At 43.9% G+C, this 22,543-nt stretch overlaps 1 protein-coding gene and 1 pseudogene across 7 annotated transcripts in view; both read right to left on the bottom strand.

Annotated features, from left to right (window-relative positions):
• The window catches only part of PITPNC1 (phosphatidylinositol transfer protein cytoplasmic 1), a 268,187-nt gene that overhangs the window by 197,219 nt on the left and 48,425 nt on the right, over positions 1-22,543 (bottom strand). The window lies entirely within an intron of this gene.
• On the bottom strand, positions 7,026-9,931 carry LOC309651184 (RNA-binding protein 4B pseudogene; annotated as a pseudogene). The gene is made up of 3 exons: positions 9,823-9,931; positions 8,368-8,436; positions 7,026-8,005 (listed from the first exon to the last, which is right to left on the bottom strand). The product of its transcript is annotated as an RNA-binding protein 4B pseudogene (transcript).

The following is a 22,543-nucleotide window of genomic DNA, read 5'->3' as shown; positions in this document are numbered from 1 at the left end:
TCCCACTACAAATACTTAAGAATGCTGGGTAAAATATGACCTAAAAAAGAAAGGGAAAAACTAAGAGAAAGCACATGAGTGGATTCTGAGACTGCTTTTGTAACTTACAGACTTGGATTTTAAAATCCAAGTGGACAAAGGAGGTGAAACCATGGGCTGCCATGAGGCAGAGAGTTGGAACTAAAACACTTGAGGAGAGGCAGGATCCTCAAAGAGGGGCTTCCTCAGTGAAGACTGGGGGCGGGGGGGGAACTCATACCCTAGAAAAGGGGTCCAAGAGGACAATTTTGTGTGTCCCTGGGCTCTGAGTGAAAAATAAACCACCTCTCCTCTGAAATATGGATATCCAGATCTGAGCCTTGAGCACAGTAATCCAGGAAGTTCCAAACTAAGAAATTAGCAGAAACACTGGCCCCAAGCCAGTGATACTCCTGAGATCTCTAGAAGAAGCAATGCAAATTGTTCTGGAGGGGGCCTGTTATGAGGTCACAGAAAAAGTAATCCCCACTCAAGATCAGCTTATAAGAAAACTTAAAATTACAATATATCATGAGAAGAAAACAGCAAACACAACAAACAAGATTGTTAGAATTCCAGGAACTTGGGTACTTCCCTGGTGGTCCAGTGGTTAAGAATCCACCTGCCAATGCAGGGGACACAGGTTCAATCCTTGGTCCGGGAAGATCCCACATGCCACAGAGCAACTAAGCCTGTGCACCACAACTACTGAGCCCGTGCTCTAGAGCCCGTGAGCCACAACTACTGAGCCCACATGCTGCAACTACTGAATCCTGTGTTCCTAGAGCCCATGCTCCACAACAAGAGAAGCCACCGCAATGAGAAGCCCATGCACCTCAACGAAGAGTAGCCCCCACTCGCCGCAACTAGAGAAAGCCCACGCGCAGCAATGAAGACCCAGAGCAGCCAAAAACTAAATTAAAAAAAAAAAAGAATTCCAGGAACTTGGGATAACAAAATTAAAATCTGAAAAAGAGAATACAAAATAAATATGTTTAAAACTATGAAAGACATAATAAAAGTAGGAAATAAAACCCTGAGGAAAAAAAATACGAAAAACAGCCAAGTATGAAAATAAGCCAAATAGAACTTCTAGAAATATTATAATCACTGAAATTAAAAAGTCAACAGAAACGTTAAATAGATTAGACACAAGTAAAGAGAGAATTAAGTAAAATGGAAGACAGATTTGAAGAAATTACCAAGGGGCATCACAGAGATAAAAGGGGCATGAAAGAATAGCTCCTGGAATAGGGAGTACAATGAGACTATTCCACGCATTTAATGCAAGATCCAGATGATGCAAATAGAGAGGCTGTATTAGTTTGGGTCCTCCAATAAGCAGATGCCAAGAAAGGATGTTGGGAAGAGAGACTGGGAAGGAGAAACCTCAGACCAGAAAGTCATGGCTCAAGGACTCCCCATTTAGAAGAGTCCTATATCCCACAGGATGGGCTAGCACTAGTAGCCACGTCTTACTTAAGCCAGCAACCAGGAACAGCCCAGGGGAAGCATGGCTTTTGAGTGAATCCTGAGACATGGCATCTGGGGTCAGTCAACTAGGCTTCCCACAGCTGGAGATCTGAGAGGCACATTTTCATGGCTGCTGACATGAAAGGGGAGCAATATTTTAAAAGATAATAGTTAAGGATTTTCCAGAATTGTAAAAGCCATAAATCTCCCATGTAGAGAATAATAGCAAGTTCTGAGCAGAATAAACCAAAACAAATCTACACATGCTATAGTCAAATGACAGAATATCAAAGGCTATAAAATACCAAAAACAAGGAGAAATTTAAGCTAAATGAAAAGAAAATAAACTGGCAGGGGGGATGACTGGAGTTAATTTTAGACTGCTTTCTAAGAACACACATTTAAGGATAATAAAGCCAGTAGAGGAAAAAGGGAGGAACTGATAAAACTCAATTCAGTAAGAGACAGGAAATGAGAAAAAGAAAGCAAAGGAAAAGTATGGAAAATAGAAAACATGAAATAAGAGAAATAATTTAAAATATCAACCATTACTATAAATACAAACAGATTAAAATAGCTGGTTAAAAAACTCAGACTGGATTTTTTTCTTTTAATTTAGCCATATGCTATTTACAAGAGGTTCTTGTAAATAAGAACCTCTTACTTACTTTACCAGTAAGTAAAACCACTTACCTGTTCTTACTACTTACACAATTTATTAACCTTTTGCAGGTTGACTGATCTCATCAATGAGATGAGATTCCCATTCTCATCTGCAGAATGGGATGATAATGACAGACTTAGTTTTTAATCTATAACATGTTTTTCTTAAAATAACACAAGCAAGTACAGCAAAATGTTAACACTTGCGTAATCTTTCTGGTGCGTACATGGGTGCAAGTTTCATTACTGTCTGTACATTTTAATCTATTTGAATTGTTTCAATAATAAAAATGTTTTCACTGTTTAAATCCATAAGCCCAATAAACCAAGTAAAAATATAAGACCACAGTAAATGACAATGTTCTAATACACCACTTGGGAGGGCATAGAACTATACACCTTTCCTAGAGAACAATTTTGCAAGATACACCAAAACTTAAAAGATATGGATACTCTTGGGACTTCCCTGGCAGTCCAGTGGTTAAGACTTCGTCTTCCAATGCAGGGGGTGCAGGTTCAATCCCTGGTCAAGGAGCTAAGATCCCACATGCCTCTGGGCCAAAAAACCAAAACATAAAACAGAAGCAATATTGTAACAAATTCAATAAAGACTTTAAAAACGGTCCACATCAAAAAATCTTTAAAAAAATATGTAAATACTCTTTAACCCAGGGATTGAATTCTTGTAATTTATCCCAAGGAATTAATCAGAAATGTGTACAAACATTTGTGTATTAGTTTACACCTGAGTTATGTCTAATGGTGAAAAATTCAAAACAACTTTAATGTTGTTGGGAACTGCTTTAGTAAACTGTAATGCCTCTGTATAACAGAATAGTATGCAGTCATTAAAGTTCAGGTTAAGGTTATAGAAGATTATTAGTGACAAGCACATATTAATAAGTGAAAAAAGATACAAAGCAGTATGCATAGTATGAGTTTGTTTTAATTTAAAAAAATATGTGTATATATGTACAAAGACAAGGGACCACCAGTGAAGCACTTCTGGATGGTAAATATTCTGAATGACTTTTTTTTTATTGTGCTTTTCTCTGTTTTCCAAGTTCTCTGCAGTGAGCATATGGTGCTTTGCAATTAGGGGGGAAAAGCAATCATTACTTCTAAAGTAAGTGGCAATAATTCCAGTTTATACTCTAATGCAGGGGTCCACAAATTATATCCTGCAGGCCAAATCCAGCCTGCCACCCTGCCTGTGAGTTAAGAATGGTTTTACATTTTTAAATCGTTGGGAAAAAAAATCAAAAGAAGAATAGTATTTATAATCTGCCATTCTAATCTAATCTTTGTATTTAATCTTTACAACAACCCTGTGAAGTAGGTACTATGACCCATTTTACAGATGAAGGAACAGAAGCTCCTAGATTGGTCAGGTAAGTAGTCAAAGATCTCCTAGTTACTCAGTCTTTGCTGAAATTCACACCCAAGGAGTCTTACCCCAGACCTTATCCTCTTAAACTGCTTCCTCCATGTGAAAAGTTCTCCACCACTATAAGGGCAAATGCAGCCAGCACAGTCTGGTGAATTCTCAGGATGGAAGACCACAGTGTTTCAGTGAAGCCTCGTTGGAGAATAAGGCCCTGTTTCTACCATGATGATAGGAAACACTAACTCTGAACTCCAATTAACCAAGATATTATCCTCCTCAAAAGAATTCCATTCTTGGGCTTCCCTGGTGGCACAGTGGTTAAGAATCCACCTGCCAATGCAGGGGACACGGGTTTGATCCCTGGCCCGGGAAGATCCCACATGCCACGGAGCAACTAAGCCCGTGCGCCACAACTACTGAGCCTGCGCTCTAGAGTCCGCGTGCCACAACTATTGAAGCCCCTGTGCCTACAGCCCGTGCTCCGCAACAAGAGAAGCCACCGCAATGAGAAGCCCGCACACTGCAACGAAGAGTAGCCCCCGCTCGCCGTGACTAGAGAAAGCCCACGCACAGCAACAAAGACTCAACGCAGCCAAAAATGAAAACAAATAAATTAATTTAAAAAAAAAAAGAATTCCATTCTTTTCATTAGTAGACCTGTATAACAGAAAATTGTACCCTTTTATTATTATTCTGTTTTGAATTTCATCAATAAAATTTGTGGAAATTTGTTTAGTCTCTCATTACGTAAGCACCTACATAATGTCCTTGATGTTGTGTATTGGCCCACAAAGCCTAAAATATTTACTATGTGACCCTTTACAGAAAACGTCTGCAGACTCCTGTTTAAATTGACAGAGAAAAGCAAGTGGGGAGAAGCAGAAGTCACAGTATTAGTGGGGTCCCCACGCCTGGAACCATGCAGTAACCAAGAACCCAAACGGTTCTCTCTCCCAAGCCATTCCACAAGCTCTTAGTCATTTAGAGACTGTTTCTTTTCTCCTTCTCCTGCTATGTCTATATTTTTTATCCATTACCTCCCACCAAGGGGTGAGCAAAAAAAAGAAAGTAAAACTTAGTTCAGTCAAGGTTATTGCTTCTTAGAAACTCTGGCAAAAATTTGTTCAGGGAAAGAGACTTGACTTTTATATCATTTCTGAAGTTAACTTATCAGTGTTTTCTGTTACCAAAAATAACTGAGAATTTGGCCACTCATCCTAAGTATGGGATTGTTCATTCATCCACTTAACAAACCCTAGCATAGCGCACAGATCAGAAGATATATATCAATACAACAAAACATTCTATAATAGAAAGCAGTTTTAAATGACTACAGAAAATGCAAATTAAAACCACAATGAGATACCACCACACCCAGTAAAATATCTATAATCAAAAGGACAGATGACACCAAATATTGGCAAGGATGTGGAGAAAGCAGAACGTAAAATATAAAATGCAACAGCCACTTTGGAAAACAGCCTGGTGGTTTCTTTTAAAGTTAAACATATGACCCAGAAATTCAACTATTAAGTATCTACCCGAGAGGAATGGAAACATGCATCCACACCAAGACTTGTATACAGATGATCGTAGCAGTATTTTCATAATAGCCCCAAACTGGAAACAACCCAAACGTCCATCAACTGGTAACTGGATAAACAAAATGTGGTATGTCCGCACAATGGAATACTACTCAGCAATAAAAAAAGAACCAACTATGATACACTCAACAATATGGATGAACTCAAAAACAGCATGCTGAGGGAGAGAGGCCAGTCTCAAAAGACTGCATATTGTATGATTTTATATGACATTTCTAGAAAAGACAAACTATAGATTCAGAAGCAGATCAGTGGATGCCTGATATTGGGGTGAGAGCAAGGACTATCTACAAACAGGCAAGAGAGAGCTTTGTGGGGTGACGGAAAGTACTAAAACTGAACTGTGGTTGCACAAATACATGGATTTACTAAAACTCATCAGTATACTTATGGGTGAATTTATGGTATGCAAATTAGACCTCAATAAAGCTGTTTTAAAACAAAACTACAGGAGCGAAGGGGCAGATATCTGCTCGAGGTGGAAGAAAGGGTAGGGAAGGCTTTAGAAGAGAGAAATTTTGAGATAATATCCTGATAACGGACATTTAGCTGAGGCAGGGATTTAACAGTGTGCAGGGGCAGGAAGGCATGAAAGCTCAAGTAGGATTTGGGGAGGGAAAAGAAATAGATGATACTAAAGGGCAAGCTGCACTTAGAGACGGGGGTAAGTGAGAAAACAAGAAGTTGGTAAGAAGTTGGTACTTCACCTCATAGGTCATGGGAAGTCACTACAGAATTTGAAGGGGGCTGAGTGACTATCACATTTGAGTTTTAGAAAGCTAACTCTGGAGACAGTGTAAAAAGAAGATGACTTAAGAGATGAGGGGGAAAAAGCAAGAGGCCATGTCCAGGTAAAAGATACAGAACCAACTATTTAGTTTCTAATGAGGTGGTGGGAAAGAAGACAGTTTCTAATCTCAGCAGCTAAGATGCTGGTGTCACTAAAACAAATAAGGACGAGAGGAGCAGAAGCAGTTTTGGGGGAAGGTGGTGACATAAATACTGTTTTAGGTTGATTGTGAGGTGCTGTCAAGATATTCAGGTACAAATATCCAGCAAAGAGTTGCAAAACTGGAAAGAGACTGGGGTTGACACTGTGGCTTGGGGAATTCTTAGCAAAGAAATAGTCACTGAAACCACTGAACTGTTAAGATTGCTATGGACTTACATAAACAGCAAGAACTTAGGGCTCAAGATCAAAAAGGCTAATTATAGGGAATTCCCTGGCGGTCCAGTGGTTAGGACTCCTCGCTTCCGCTGCTGGGGGCCTGGGTTTGATCCCTGGTCAGGGAACTAAGATCCCTGCAAGCGTGCAGACAGAAAAAAAAAAAAAAAAAGGCTAATTACAGAGTCTACCCTGTCATCCACGCAACAACATTAAGAAAATGCTTTTCCTTCTGTTGCTGTTCTTTTTTTTTTTAAGCGTTAGAAACGTTTATTTGTCAAAAATTTTTTTTTTTTAAAAAGTGAGAAGAGTGGAGTAAAGCAAGGCTAAATTTCAGCTAATGTTGTACCACGATCAGACATAAAAAGACAAAACAAAACAACAAACAAAACCCCAATGGGGGCTTCCCTGGTGGCGCAGTGGTTGAGAATCTGCCTGACAATGCAGGGGACACGGGTTCGAGCCCTGGTATGGGAAGATCCCACATGCCGCGGAGCAACTGGGCCCGTGAGCCACAATTACTAAGCCTGCGCGTCTGGAGCCTGTGCTCCGCAGCAAGAGAGGCCGCGATAGTGAGAGGCCCGCGCACCGTGATGAAGAGTGGCCCCCACTCGCCGCAACTAGAGAAAGCCCTCGCACAGAAACGAAGACCCAACACAGCCATAAATTAAATAAATACATACATACATACATACATACATAAATACATACCCCAATGGTCCTAGCAATTTCAGAAGATTAGCTCCAGTGTCAAAGTCCAGAGCTAACAGAGGAGAGTAGAAGGTTGCTTGCCACTACACGTGGTCATTTTAAAGGGAAAGGAGGGGAATTCCCTGGTGGTCCAGTGGTTATGACCCAGCGCTTTGGGGGTGGGGGGAGAAGGTTCATCCCTGGTCAGGGAACTAAGACCCTGCATGCCACGAGGTGCAGCTAATTGAAAAAAATTTAAGAAAATTAAATTTGAAAATTTGAAAATAAATAAAAAAAAAGGGAAAGGAGATGTTGCAGGTAGACAGGGAGAGGGGTCAACTCCTAAGGAGAGCAAGGTAAGAGGGATTCCACTGTACAGGAAAGAGGGGCTGCCAGCATAATGCTCACCTAGGGCTGTGCTGTGGTCTTGAAGCAGACGGGACAAGTAATAGTTGTAGGTAGTTGGACACGGGAGCTGCTGCTGCCACTGCCCCCTAAGAGCGGACTCGGTAAGGCTCACTGTGGTGGAGTGTCCCTATGCATCACTGTTATACACGGATTCCCCGTGGCCAACGGTGTCAGGTGTGCGCTGCTCCACACTGTTTGTTATACTGCTCGGTAACGTCCGCCACACGACCCGTACGGTCTACTGGGCACTCTTCTGACCAGTGCCCCTCCTTCCCACACTGACAGCAGCCACTCTGGTCTCCCATCCCAGGGGCAGTCCGAACCCGGCTGGTGGACAACTGCACGTATGTTCGTGTGCCTTGAAACTCTGTGTTGTCAAAGCCCCTGACAGCCCTACTGCATCCTCTGCCCGCTCCACGTGTACGAAGGCGTAATCTTTCACAATGTCACATTCGATGACTGAACCATGCTCCTCCAACCTGGCCCAAAGCTCTTGGTTGGTACAGGTAGGACTGATGTTGCCTACGTGCAACTTGGCTGAAGCTTTGCTCTTTTTCTTTTTTAAATAAATAAATTTATTTATATATATATTTATGGCTGCATTGGGTCTTCATTGCTATGCGCAGGCTTTCTCTAGTTGCACTGAGCGGGGGTTACTCTTCATTGTGGTGCGCAGGCTTCTTATTGCGGTGGCTTCTCTTGTTGCAGAGCACGGGCTCTAGGCGCATGGGCTTCAGTAGTTGTGGCACGTGGGCTCAGTAGTTGTGGCACACGGGCTTCAGTAGTTGTGGCACACGGGCTTCAGTAATTGTGGCGCACAGGCTTAGTAGGCTTAGTGGCTCCGCAGCATGCGGGACCTTCCCGGACCAGGGCTTGAACCCGTGTCCCCTGCACAGACAGGCGGATTCTTAACCACTGCGCCACCAGGTAAGTCCCTGAAGCTTTGCTCTTATCCTTGCCGGCTTCCACGGAGATGTTCACGCTGTGCAGCTTGTAGCGGATGGCACCCTCGGCCGCCGCCTGGTCCTCTATGTGCACAAAGCCGTAGTTTTGTGGCTTCTGTTGTTGTTGTTTGTTTTTTGGCGCAGCTTGCGGGATCTTAGTGACCCGACCAGGGATCAAACCGGAGCCCTCCCTGGTGAAAGCACGGAGTCCTAACCACTGGAGCGCCAGGGAATTCCCAAAGCTGTAGTTCTTAATGATGTCACATTCCAGCACCTTCCCACACTGCTCGAGGAGTCAGCGGATCGCCTGCTCCGTGCCCTCCTGGGGCAGGTTTCCGATGAACGGCGTCACCGTCCTGACAAGAGCCTCCGTGTGGCGGCGGTGGCGGCGCTGGCGGCGACTCCGGCGTCTCAGAGAACCCTAGAAAATGGCGGCGGGCGCCCGCGCCCCGGCGGCGCGACCGGGCGCTGCTCGCGCGTCAGCTCACGCACGCGCCACTGCGCGCCGCCTCAGGCTCGCGCGCGCCATGTTGCTGTTCCTGTGGTCAGTTTGTTCCTAGCAGACCACCAACAGATTTTACAAAGAGTTACAGATTACAAAACAAACATGCCAAAGATGATGATCAAACTGGGGACAAATACATAGATGGGAGAGCAGAATGCAGAACATAACAGAGGCAACTGAGACTATATAGAATCTGCTATCTAGAAAGCAGGGTGCATGCTTTAGCTGCCTTTGAAACTCTCATATTGTGAATGTGGGTACTAGTCTGCTCTTTCAAGTTAAGGGTACATGGGTCAGATTCCCTCTATTGCCCTCAGCTCATCTGCAACCATCCAAATGCACATCAGTTCTACCATCTTGTCAATAATATACTGTGCAAATTGGCACCCTGGAGATCTACCTTCTTGGACCTTCCCAAAGCCCCCAGATAGCTAACACATGGAGAGGACAAAAAATTTCACAGATTGTTATATGCAGGGTACTAGGAAATATAGACCAAAGAACGGTAGGCTAAATGCCAGAAGATCCAGATTCTATATTCTTCCACCATGGACAAGTTAATTATATTCTCTGTATGTACAAATGGGAATAAAATGCACAGATCAGATTTTGAAAATTTAAGTGTTGCACCGTGTATGGTAATACTGCTTGAAAGCTCATCATACCCCACACAACCTCCTGTCTACTTAGGGGCCAAATGAGTTAAAGTTGTGCTCTATTATTTTAGGGGAGAGAAGTGTCTTTGACGGTAAAACTTGAATGTAATTTACAAGAAATCATGCCTAGAGGTGGAGTACTGCAGTATATCAGATTCTCCTTCTATACATGACCTTTAATTCTGCTGACGTCTATTTCTAGCCTTTGAATAGGAGAACTTAGAACATGACCTAGAGGCCTTCATTCATCAGGCCCCCACCCTCCCACCCACAATGGATGTGGCCCTTCTCCAACAGTGAGTCACCCACCTTCCCCTCTGCTTTCTGCTTGAGTGGCCACCACCAAGCTGGGGACCCGATTTCCTGGTCTGTCTACCCAACCAGAAAAGAAGTTCCCCGCATGCAGGGTAGAGCTCATTCATCCCTGTGTTCTCAGCACCTGTCAGCATGTAAGGCTCAAAAAATGACCTCCAAGTGAAAGAATGCCAGGAAATTAGGGGGAAAGATGCCAAATGGCACATATTAAAAATAAAATTTTTATACTATTCTATTTTTTAAAATAAAAATTATATATACTTAAGGCATTTGAGATGATGATTTCAGATACATATACATAGTGAAATGATTACTACAGTCAAGCTAATTAACATATTTCTTCTCGTGGTTACCTTTTTGTGTATGTGTGTGATGAGAGCAAAAATTAAATTTTAAAAGTCTCCTGTGCATTGAGTGACAGATGAGTGGATAAACAGAATGTGGTACCTACATACAATGGAATATTATCCAGCCTTGTAAAGGAAGGAAATTCTGACAGATGCTACCACATGGATGAACCTACAAAGCATTATGCTCAGTGAAATAATCCAGACACATGATGCCACTTATATGAGGTACTAGTCAAATTCATAGAAACAGAAAGTACAATAGAATGGTGGCTGCCAGGGGCTGGGGGGAGGGGGCACGAGGAGTTAGTGTTTAATGGGTACAGAGTTTCTGTTTGGGTTGACGAAAAAATTCTGGAGATGCGTAGTGGCGATGGTTGCACAGCATTATGAATGTACTTAATGCCACTGAACTGTACACTTAAAAAAGGTTAAAATATAAATTTTATGACACATATAACTGCAATTTTTTTTAAGTCTCCTGTGCAGTATTCCGTCTGAGGAAGGATACAGGACTGTGGCCTTTGGTGTATTTTTAGGTGGCTATTTCTTCATAAGATGCATTCTTAAATATCTAATTGATAGCAAAGGGAAGAAAACACATTCAGCATTCACACAGCTCAGTGTCCAAATGTCCAAAGTCATTAATTTAGAAAAACACCACGAGAATCATGAAACTGATTCAAAATTTACTTCTAAACCATGAAAGCAAAAAACGAAGTGTGATTTTAATTGGGTTTTCTGGGAGTGTAAGTGTTGTCTTAGATGACTTGTTTTTTTAATTGTTGGTAATCACTGGCTACCAGTACTAACCTCACGGCCAGAAAAATAAACAGTTAAGTAATTAAAACATTCAAAACCTGAACTAGCAGAGAAAAAATGTTTATGTTTCTAACACTTTCCTTTTAGCATCAATTGTGATTCATATATCAAAAGACTAACCTTTTAAAAAGAGATGAAATAGCTTTCATATTTGACTATTTTGGTAACCAGCTGTATAGAAAACTATTTTATCATCCCTTTTCCGCACCCCCAGACAGAGAAAGTTGTCGAGCTTGAGATTTCTAGATTATAATGTCGAAGTTCTCATGCAAGCAAAACCTCCCAGGGATGTTAGATGTCTTGTCAAGGTAAAAACAGGAAGTTTTTTTTTCTTTGATATCTGTCAAGAAAATATAGAGGTATGCTTATTACTTTCTTTTAAAAGTTCTTTTCCCTTTAAAGAAACGTGTTGTGTTTATTCCAATGGCAGTTTAACAAATAATCTCAGGTTCTCAGCAAGCCCTCAAAACGGGTGATCAGAATGCAACAAGCTGACAGACTCCAAATTAAATTGACACTCCCCAGTCTAAGGCTTCAAAAGATGTGTGTATCAGCATCGTCCAAAGCAAGTCTCTGGATCACTTTTAACTTCTTCCAAATACCAAGCCTTTAAGCCAAGCTCAAACATGGCGGAGGAGAAAAGGCAGGAGAAGGGACCTTGCTGTGTCAACATGGACACCCCTTAGAAGGTCAGTGCAAATCAAAGAATTACAACCAAATGGTTTTAATCACTTGGGTGACAATGCACAGGTGACAAGGGGGAAGAGCAAAGAGATAAAAGTGTTAGTGCTTGAAGGAGATGATGCACCCACCTTTGCAGTTCAGTAAACACGGCCTAATGGTGATTTTGTCTGTGGATGGTGAGAAAGGACTTTGCACCAGAAGATCTTATCCCTTGGGAAGGACTAGATTCTAGTCTTAGATTCACAGAGTCACAAAAGAGGAGAGAATGGCCGGGTGGCTCTAAACAGATCCAGTGGAGGGGAGGAACAGAGGTAACATTATGAAGATGGAGTCGTGAATAAAGCACGCGTGAAGCACCTACAAAGGGCAGCTTCCTGGGTCCTGGAGAAGCCTGGTACCCCCTCCCGCAAGTCGAGGAAGCTGCCCTGATTCTGGAAGCATCTGGTTCCAGATGAGAAAATCACTTCACTCTGGGTGGAAGAACCTCAGACAGCCGTACAGTCAGGGACACATGCAGACTGAGGTGATCAAAAGAAAACACCCTGATTAAGCCCACAAATCATTTTCAATAAGCCTTTCCAGAAAAGCAGTGCGGTGAGAGAAGTCCTGGGGATGTGATGTATTAGTGTGGAGACCGTGGGTAACAATACTCTATTGTACATTTGAAGGCTGCTGAGAGAGTAGATCTTAAAATTTCTCATTGCAAGAAAAAAATTAAAAAACCAAAAAACAGCCGTGTGTGTGTTAGCTGGGATCCCAGGTAAAAACTTCAGAAAATAAACACCTTCAAAGAAAGGAGACTTCTCTCTGCGGTTTTGAGGACGAAGTTTCACATCCGCTGCTCCGAAGTCCCAGAAAGGCTTATTGTGCTGGGGAACTGGGGTGTGCGAGCTTTGAAGACTTAGACAAATGATCAGCTCTCTCTGTCAGAGATCCTAAAGTCTCCTAAGAGATTCCAGGTGGCAATAAATTAATAGGCTCACTCTTTACTATGTTTCTATTTCTCCTAGCTTAAAAAAAAAAAATCTTAATCAGAAACAAAATTATTTCTTTACCAAAGGCTCCTGTTTCTGTGTGATATCCTAGTTAAACTTGTACATTTTTTCTCCATTCTGTTTTTTTTTTTGGACTCAGAACAATTTCCTCCTCCTAAGCAGAAAAGCCTCCAGAAAAAGTGTTGGTTGTGCCCTAGTTTCAGGAGGTGATGAAGAGGCAAGTCGCTAAAGCAATATGGAGAAAACTACTACTTGTGGCCCCGGGGAGAAAAAAAAAGAATCAGCCAAACAAAGATACCTAGAGTCAGACTGGAACTTCTGGAGCAATCTAAGCCTTACCTCCAAATGCCTAAACAATAGCCTCTATTTATGCACACTTCAAAAGACCTCATTGCATCAGAAGGCACCTCGCGAATAAGATTGCAGCTAATTCTCCCAGCAGCAGAAATGCACTCCCGTGAATAACAAAGCTTCGCTCTGTTATTCATAATAAGGATTAAACCCAGTGGGATAAAATACACAGTTGCCAGGTCATCTTAGTGTAGGGCTGAGCATGGAAAACTGAGTTCTCATTTCTCCTCCACTAAAGCCTGGTGGTTGGTACAGGAGCCAGGTCTTTAAATGTCCTGTGACGATTTCTTTTGCTGTTAAAGGAGAAATCAGTTAACAAGGAAAGTGCTCTGAGAGACAGTTGAAGGGCACTGAATAAATATTACTACTGTCCTCAGCCCCCTGTCACAATTGAGTGCAGACCTTCAAAGGAACACACTGTTACCTAAAACTAAAAGGTTACCCCAGCCCATCCCCCCACCTAAAAGGCTGCCTCTAAAGCATCAAGGGCCTGGCCCCCTATCTGTTCCACACCTGGGTTTTTCTTCCCATTCCCTCTCCCCGCCCTGACCCCTGTTCCAGCAAAAACAATCTGTTGACCCCTTGCGCACACATGACTTAACAGCTTCCGACTTACAACCTTTCTTTGCCAAAATCCGTATTCATCCTTCGAGACTTGCTTTAAAAGGGCCTCCCCATGACCCCAACCCACTGACAGCTCTTTTTTGCACATGGCTCATATTGAGTTTGCAATCAATTAAAAGTTTAATGTTCTTACTGAAATAATTCTATTTGGAATAATATGTTGTCTGGAATTTGCTTCAAAACAAATCCAAGGATAGGTGTGGAGGGTGGGGCATTCGGGGTGGGCCCCATGTGGGTTCATCAGAGGGGTCTCTCTACTTTTTCTAAAAAGTCTTTATTGAATTTGTTACAATATTGCTTGTGTTTTATGTTTTGGTTTTTTGGCATGTGGGATCTTAGCTCCCCGAACAGGTATTGAACCCGCAACTCCAGCACTGGAAGGCAAAGTCTTAACCACTGGACCGCCAGCGAAGTCCTGGGTCTCTCTACTTTTGCTTATGTTTGAAAGTTTCCATAGCAAAAATCTGAAAATTTTAGTGTCACAAAGCTAGCTAAGGACAACCAACATTCGAACTCAGATTGCCTGACATTAAGAGCAGAGCCTGCTAGGCTGTTCTATTGTTTTCCATGAATTATTTCATAGTTGCTGTTACTGCTTTTTTTCACTGTATCCAGCCGTATTCATTATTCATTTGACATGAAAAGCCCGGTTGCTCTCCTCAAGGAGACCAGGCAGTGTAACTGGGGACACAGGTAAACAGATAAATCACAGCAGAATCAGTGAGTGTAACAGCCAGGATAGGAATCGAGTGGAAACAAACAAATTTCTATGGGAAAACAGCAATTAAGCCTACTTGGGGAACTCAAAAAGGCAGCCCAGCCGGGAGCTGTTATCCCAGGTGGAACTCGAGAGCTAAGCAGGGACGTCCAAGGTGAAGGAGTCTGGGGACAGGAGCGCAACTCCGGCAGAAGCTGTGGTGTGGGCAAAGACGCAGTCCTGAAGAGGCGTGATGAGGAAGGAACAGGGCCAGGTGGGTCAGATGCCCCGGTGAGGTAAGTGGAGGCCCAGACTGTGACGAGGCTTGCAGCCAGGCCAACAGGGTTGGATTTTACCTCTTAGACAATCAGGAGCAAATGCAGAAGTGACGCGATCACGGTTGGTCTGTTAGGAAGGTCACGGTCAGCTGTGCACCTAACAACCTGGAATGGGCTTTTGCAGCAGGTCATAGCCAGGATTAGGTACAGAGAGACTGAGGTACAAAATTTACGGGGACGCCAAAGAACTCAGCGATTCAGATGACCCGCCTTGGACAATGGGAGAAAATGGGTGGGGGGCTTTGCAGTTTTCTGTATCAAATAGTAACCGGATTCCCACTCCACCCTCCTGCCCGTGTGATTTCCACTCGGCCCATGTTAGCTTCAGTCCTGCGTCATGGAATATGGCCCCATCTCTGCAGAGCAAATCAGAGGCCAGTTCAGGATTGTGGACAGTTTAAGTGACAATAAGGGTGAGGCGTCATCCTGATGAACTGTCAGGTGTGGAAATGCACTCAAGAGACACTCACAATGATGGAGGAGGCCTTAATAAATAAAAGCTGCTACCAAACCTAACTTTTGGATGGCTTCAGAAGGCTGAGTTGCTCTGAGAGGGAGGTACAGAGATATCAACTTGCCATCCATGGCCCGGCCCAGGCAAGGAGCTATGACTAAACAGGAAATCGGTTACTGAGCAGCTGAACGGATGTATGAGTGTTCAAAGCGCAAGCACCAGGCTATACTCTGAGACATTCTACAAAGTGAAAGCAGAGCTGTGTTAACCCTGACAGATGTGTAAGAGACTCGTGTAAGAGGCAGGACCTGCTTGGGTCTCCTGAAGAACTAATTCTCTGTGAGTAACTATGAATTATTCAATGCTATGGTTTATTGGGCATCTACTATGTGCCCAGTATATCACAGGCATATTTTTTAAACCACCCCAGAGCCCTGCAATGGAAAGCGCTATCTTTATTTTACAAAAGGAAGCTCAGAAAGGTTGAGTTGTGAGCCTGAGTTCATAGAGCTGGTCCTAAAGGAGCTAGAATTCAAACCCAGAGCAAAGCCAGGCTTAGAGTAAGGAGAAACTTTTCCTTTTGAGAGCTCAGTGACATTCTGGTTAGAGAGAGGTGAATGAGTTTGAGTTCGCCAGTGCAGTGTCAGATCCTGCACTCAACATTTTGATATTTTATTCAGCATGGGAATATTTTGCATTAATGATGATTTTTAAAATACAATGGATTAAAAATATTATTCATTATGATTATTGAGTTTGGGGGATCCCCCTTCAATTTGGGTCCCCGGGGGCGTGTCTCACTAGCCTCACCCTAGTTTTGGCTGTGTTCCAGGCTGCAGGCGACCTGTGATAACCTGAATGCAGCCTACAGACAGCTCTCATTTTAGGCAGACTTTTCACTCTCCTCCTGCCTGCCTGATAAGTTTTACATCCAAAGTTATTACCTACTGGGAAAGAGGTTTTGGGTTTTGTGGGGTTTTTTTTTTTTTTTTTTTGTCTGAGTTGGGTCTTCGTTGCTGCACGTGGGCTTTCTGTAGTTGCGGTGAGCGGGGGCTACTCTTCATTGCGGTGTGCGGGCTTCTCATTGCGGTGGCTTCTCTTGTTGTGAGCACGGGCTGTAGGCGCACGGGCTTCAGTAGTTGTGGCTCACGGGCTCTAGAGTGCAGGCTCAGTAGTTGTGGCTCATGGGCTTAGTTGCTCCGTGGCATGTTGACTGGGGATGGAACCCGTGTCCCCTGCATTGGCAGGCGGATTCTCAACCACTGTGCCACCAGGGAAGTCCCCCCCCCTTTTTTCTGACTTGCTTGTTTGCTTCTTTTGTTTTCCTGTTCATTTTATTTTTTTCCTCTATCTTCTTTCTCTATTCATGACTGGCTGGGATGCTTATAAACAAGAAATGTGTCAAAAGGTGATAACATTGGATAACGGGATGCAAAAAATTCTACACAACCCATGAACATATTCAAACGCACTCAAAAAGGAAGCGTCTTAGAATAATTTCACGCCCCCTTCCCAGGGCTGCAGAATATATTGATTTCTATAAGAAATTAGCTTCCAGGGTTTCCCTGGTGGCGCAGTGGTTAAGAATCCGCCTGCCAATGCAGGGGACACGGGTTTGAGCCCTGGTCTGGGAAGATCCCACATGCCGTGGAGCAGCTAAGCCCGTGCGCCACAACTACTGAGCCTGTGCTCGAGAGCCCACGAGCCACAACTACTGAGCCCGTGTGCCACAGCTACTGAACCTGCGTGCCTAGAGCCCATGCTCCGCAACAAGAGAAGCGCAACAAGAGAAGCGCACTGCAACAAAAGAGTAGCCCTCGCTCACTGCAACTAAAGAAAGCCCGTGCACAGCAACAAAGACCCAACGCAGCCAAAAATAAATAAATAAAAATAAATTAAAAAAAAAAGTTAGCTTCCATAAGGATCAGCCCTTCACACATGTGCTTCACAGAATTGTCTCTGAGAAAAACAAATACCGTATGCTAACACATATATATGGAATCTAAAAAAAAAAAAAAAAAAAGGTTCTGATGAACCTAGGGGCAGGACAGGAATAAAGGCGCAGACGTAGAGAATGGGCTTGAGGACGCGGGGAGGGGGAAGGGTAAGCTGGGACGAAGTGAAAGAGTAGCATGGACATATATACACTACCAAGTGTAAAATAGATAGCTAGTGGGAAGCAGCTGCATAGCACAGGGAGATCAGCTCAGTGCTGTGACCACCTAGAGGGGTGGGATAGGGAGGGTGGGAGGGAGGGAGATGCAAGAGGGAGGGGATATGGGGATATATGTATACATATAGCTGATTCACTTTGTTATACAGCAGAAACTAACACAATATTGTAAAGCAATTATACTCCAATTAAGATGTTAAAAAAAAAAAAAAAAAAAGAATTGTCTCTGAGCCCTGTTACCAGATACAAAAATTAAATACTATGAGCTGAGGCTGCAGGTTGTACTGGTAGCTGGAGGGTGAAAAGTCATCCTTTTTCCTTTTTTTTTTCCTTGAATTTTATTTTATTTATTTATTTTTCATACAGCACGTTCTTATTATTATCTATTTTATACATATTAGTGTATATATGTCAATCCCAATCTCCCAATTCACCCCACCCCCCCCCCCCTTTCCACCCCTCTTTCTAAACTTCTGTTTCTACAGTGTGGTACTGTTGTGACAAAACACGAGTTTGAGGAGGAAAACAGCCATGCCAACAGCAAACACAGCTGTTTGGAATCCTAGTCTGCATTTTTTAAAATTAACTAAATACAGTTCTTGGTTCTTTTAAAAATCAACATTAGGAAGCTCATCAGCTACACAGGAGAGAAACTGACATAGAAATGGACACTGTCCAGGTACACATGCAGAACCAGTTTTGCATTTCAGCCCTGATTTCAATTAAAGAAGCATTCATTCAGTACCTACTGTGTGTCCAGAGGCGACCAGGAATTTGTATCACTAAGACAAAGGGCCAGGTTTCCTGGGAGAGACCGATGCTCAGCAGGGTATCACCACCTGGACCCGTGTTTTATGGAGGAGAGTGTAGTCCATTAGTTTAATTAAAAAAAAAAAAAAAGCTTGATCTCAGCCCATGTACACTTTCTACAGGACAGGCCAAGAGAAATGTATAGGAGCAGAGGGGGTGGGCCCCTGGCAGGATTACGATAAAATAAAATTTTTGTGGCCTGGAGTTTCCTCTCACTGTTCAGCAGTTTCAACCTCTAAACAAAACAAAACAAAAAAATTAGTAGCAATAAACCATCAGCAGGACTGCTTTTTGTTGCTGCGGCAGAGGATTATATGTCTGGATTGCTTCTCCAGTTCTCCTAACTTGACCCAGCTAATGAACATTTAAAAGGAAGGAAGGAAAAATTACCTCTGAGCTCAGAAAATCAATGTTAAAAGTCCAGGTTCTAAAATCCACACGTTCTATGCATTCGAAAGTCACTTAGGCTCTCACTCAGGAACTCCGTCCTTCTCATCCAAATTCTACCAAAGATCTTAATTAATCTGGTTTCTCAACCTGCAGGAGCTTAGAAGGCACATGGCAGAAGGGGCGTCCATGCCACTGTAGATGGCTGCTTATAATTATCACAATTGGGGCTATTTAATGATGGTGAGGGCAGATACGGCCCTATTCATTCACAGACAGGCCTATTCATTCACTCACTCACTCATTCATTCATTCATTCATTCAACCAACATTCATCAGACGCCTCCTCTGGGCTACTAGTGCTCCTTCAAGTTCCTGGTTAAGACCACCCTCCCTGATGTTAAGGGAGGTCTACAGAGCTGTCAAAGCTCCTGATAAGACTCCCACCCTCCACCCCAGTGCAATCTCCTAAGACACCAAAGACCCTTAGGAACTGCATTAGTTTCCTGTGGCTGCAATAACAGAGTAATAATTCCACCTGAGTCACTTAAAGCAACAGAAATGTTATTCTCTCACAGCTCTGGAAGCTAGAAGTCCAAAATCAAGGTGTCAGCAGGGCCACACTCCCCCTGAAGGCCCTAGGGAAGAATCCTTCCTGCCTCTTCCAGCTTCCGGTGGCCCCAGACATTCCTTGACTTGCAGCTGCATGTCCCCAACCTCTGCCTCCACCTTCACAAGGCCATCTTCTCTGTGTCTGTGTCCTCTCTTCATATAAGGATCCCAGTCACCCTATATCCAACATGATTTCATCTCGAGGTTCTTAACTGACTACATCTGCAAAAACCCTATTTCCGGGCTTCCCTGGTGGCGCGGTGGTTGGGAGTCTGCCTGCCAATGCGGGGGACGCGGGTTCGAGCCCTGGTCTGGGAGGATCCCGCATGCCGCGGAGCGACTGGGCCCGTGAGCCACAACTGCTGAGCCTGCGCGTCTGGAGCCTGTGCTCCGCAACAAGAGAGGCCGCGATGGTGAGAGGCCCGCGCACCGCGATGAAGAGTGGCCCCCGCTTGCCGCAACTGGAGAAAGCCCTCACACAGAGACGAGGACCCAACACAGCCATAAATAGATAAATAAATAATAAAAATAAAGGAATTCCTTTAAAAAAAAAAAAAAACCCTATTTCCAATAAAGGTCACATTCTGAGGTTCTGGGTGGACATGAATTTTGAGGGGACACTATCGGACCTACCACAGAAGGCTATCGTTAAACTAACTGAGTACCCCACCTCCCCCGAAAGGCCAGCAGAACAAATCCCTGAACCTCAACATCCCTGAAGTCCAAGAATCCCTGGTGCCCTTCTATCCCTGCTCTTCCTCTTGCCTCAACTTTCCATACAGCAAAGAGACAGAAATCAAATCATGTCACTCGGCCTTTCTCGCCTTCTGAGGTGGCCCACACTCTGTCTGTGGAGTGTGTTTCTCTCTAAATAAATCTACTTCTAACCTATCACTTTGACTCTCACTGAATTCTTTCTGCCATGAGACGTCAAGAACCTGAGCTTCATTAAGTCCTGAGACCAGGTAAGTGATCTCAGTTGGAAGACTGTGGGTTTTGGCCAGGTTCGAGTCCCAGCTGCGTGGGTTCAAGTCCCAATCTGAGGTGCACGGTTTCAAGACTACCTGTCAAGATTCATAATCTTGCAGGTCTATCAGTGGATGTCCAGAGTGAGAACCTTCCCACCTCCAAAACAAGCATATCAAAAACAACCACTGTGGGCTTCCCTGGTGGCGCAGTGGTTAAGAATCCACCTGCCAATGCAGGGGACACAGGTTTGAGCCCTGGTCCGGGAAGATCCCACATGCCGTGGAACAACTAAGGCCGTGAGCCACAGCTACTGAGCTCGCATGCTGCAACTACTGAAGCCTGCGTGCCTACAGCCCATACTCCACAACAAGAGAAGCCACTGCAATGAGAAGCCGCGCCCCGCAGTGAAGAGTAGCCCCCGCTCGCTGCAACTACAGAAAGCCCGCGCACAGCAACGAAGACCCAACGCAGCCAAAAATAAATAAATAAATTTATTAAAAAAAAAAATCATGTCACTCCCCTGCTTATAACTCTCAGTGGCTCCCGCTGTAGGGGGCCACATCCCAAACTCCTGGCCAGGCCCCTGAAGCCCTTCACAGTCTGTCCTCTTCATCCCTCCATCCCCTCTCCTCCCCCTGCCCTCTCTTCACCCTGTCTGTGCTCCTCCTGGTCACCCAGCTCTACCCTTACTCTCCTCCTGGTTCAAACACACCAAGGTCATTCCAGCACTTGCTGACCCCTCTGTCTCCCTCTACCTGGACGGCTGTCCTCCAGATTGTCACTTGGATCGTACCATTGTTCAAATGTCAAATCCTCAGAAGAGCCTTCTCCATCCATCTTATTCAAAATAGCACCCATAGGGACTTCCCTGGTGGCGCAGTGTTAAGAATGCAGGGGACACGGATTCAAGCCCTGGTCTGGGAAGATCCCACATGCCGCGGAGCAACTAGGCCCGTGAGCCACAATTACTGAGCCTGCGCGTCTGGAGCCTGTGCTCCGCAACAAGAGAGGCCGCGATAATGAGAGGCCCACGCACCGCGATGAAGAGTGGTCCCCACTTGCCGCAACTAGAGAAAGCCCTCGCACAGAAACTAAGACCCAACACAGCCATAAATAAATAAATTAAAAAAAAAAAGAAGAGTAGCCCCTGCTCGTCACAACTAGAGAAAGCCCAAACGCAGCAAAATAAATTAATTAATAAACTAATTAATTAATTAATTATAAAAATAAAATAGCACCCATATTAAGTGAAGTATAGGTTTATTCTAATATATCATTATTGGTTTGCAGGATTCCAGACAGCATTGAAAAAGACATAGAAAAGTCTTGTCAATCTATTTATCTGCTCCATGATGTCTTTGTTAGAAAAGTAAAAAGCTGAAGAAGCCCAAGTTTGAACTGGGAAAACTCATGGAGCTACATGGTAAAGGTAGTAGTTCTAGAAAAGCTACTGGGGATGAGACAGGTGCTAAAGTTGAACAAGCTGATGGATATGAGCCACCAGTCCAAGAATCTGTTTAAAATTCAGACTTTTAATGGTGACAAATAAAAGATCTTATTTGTGAAAATAAAATAAAATAAAATAGCACCCATACCCACACCCACAGGCACCTTAGGTCACTTGATGATATTACCCTAATTTGATTTTTCTTTATTACACTCAATACCATCTGAAATTATATTATTTATTTCTGTGTTCACTTATTTACGGTCTGTCTCCACCAGTAGAATGTCAGCCCCATGAGGACAGGGACGTGCCTGGAGGGCTTCCCAGTTTAGTGAGGGCACACAGACATGTAAAAAGCAGTGACACTCATGGGGCCAGACACTGTGGGGGGATTTCATCTTCACAACAATCCTACAAGGTAGGTGCTATTATTATTCCCATTTTACAGATGAGGTAACTGAGGTTGAGTCACTTGCCAAGGGGAGCCAGGGCTCAAACCAGGTGGTCTGAGTATAGATCTGTGCTTTTGGCTTCTAGCCTACCTCCCCAGAAAAGATGACAGCATTTTGCCAAGGGGAATGTAAAGGTTATGTTACAGGCCTGTGAGAGCCGGAAGAGGAAACTCTGTCTGAAAAGGGTTGAGAGCATCCCTTTGCTGGTAAGCTAATGAGTTCCTGGGCATAGGAGGCAATCAACATGTGCAAATGGACAGGCAGTAAAACAGAGAGCGGCAGAGAGCCGATGGCATTCAAAGGGATGCAAAGAAGTTTCTGGTCATCCTATACGAGCAGGAGGAGGGGACACAGGACCCTGGCTCCATAGCTGAAGTGTCAGCATTAAGTCCGTTGCTGCAAGACTCATTCCCAAGCTGCAGCCCTGGTTCTAAGCACTAAACGCTTGACCTCCTTAACATATGTAATCAAGGTGCTCTCTTAAACCAGAGTTTCTGCTTCTGGGCTCCAGCCTTGCTCTGCTCCATCTCCTTGGAGAGCCAGGTTCTGTTCT

The sequence above is a fragment of the Balaenoptera physalus genome, assembly GCF_965194825.1.
Source record: "Balaenoptera physalus genome assembly, chromosome: 20".
Classification (NCBI taxonomy): Eukaryota; Metazoa; Chordata; class Mammalia; order Artiodactyla; family Balaenopteridae; genus Balaenoptera; species Balaenoptera physalus.
Note: the sequence above shows the minus strand (reverse complement) of the source record. Positions and strands in the feature narration are given on the sequence as shown.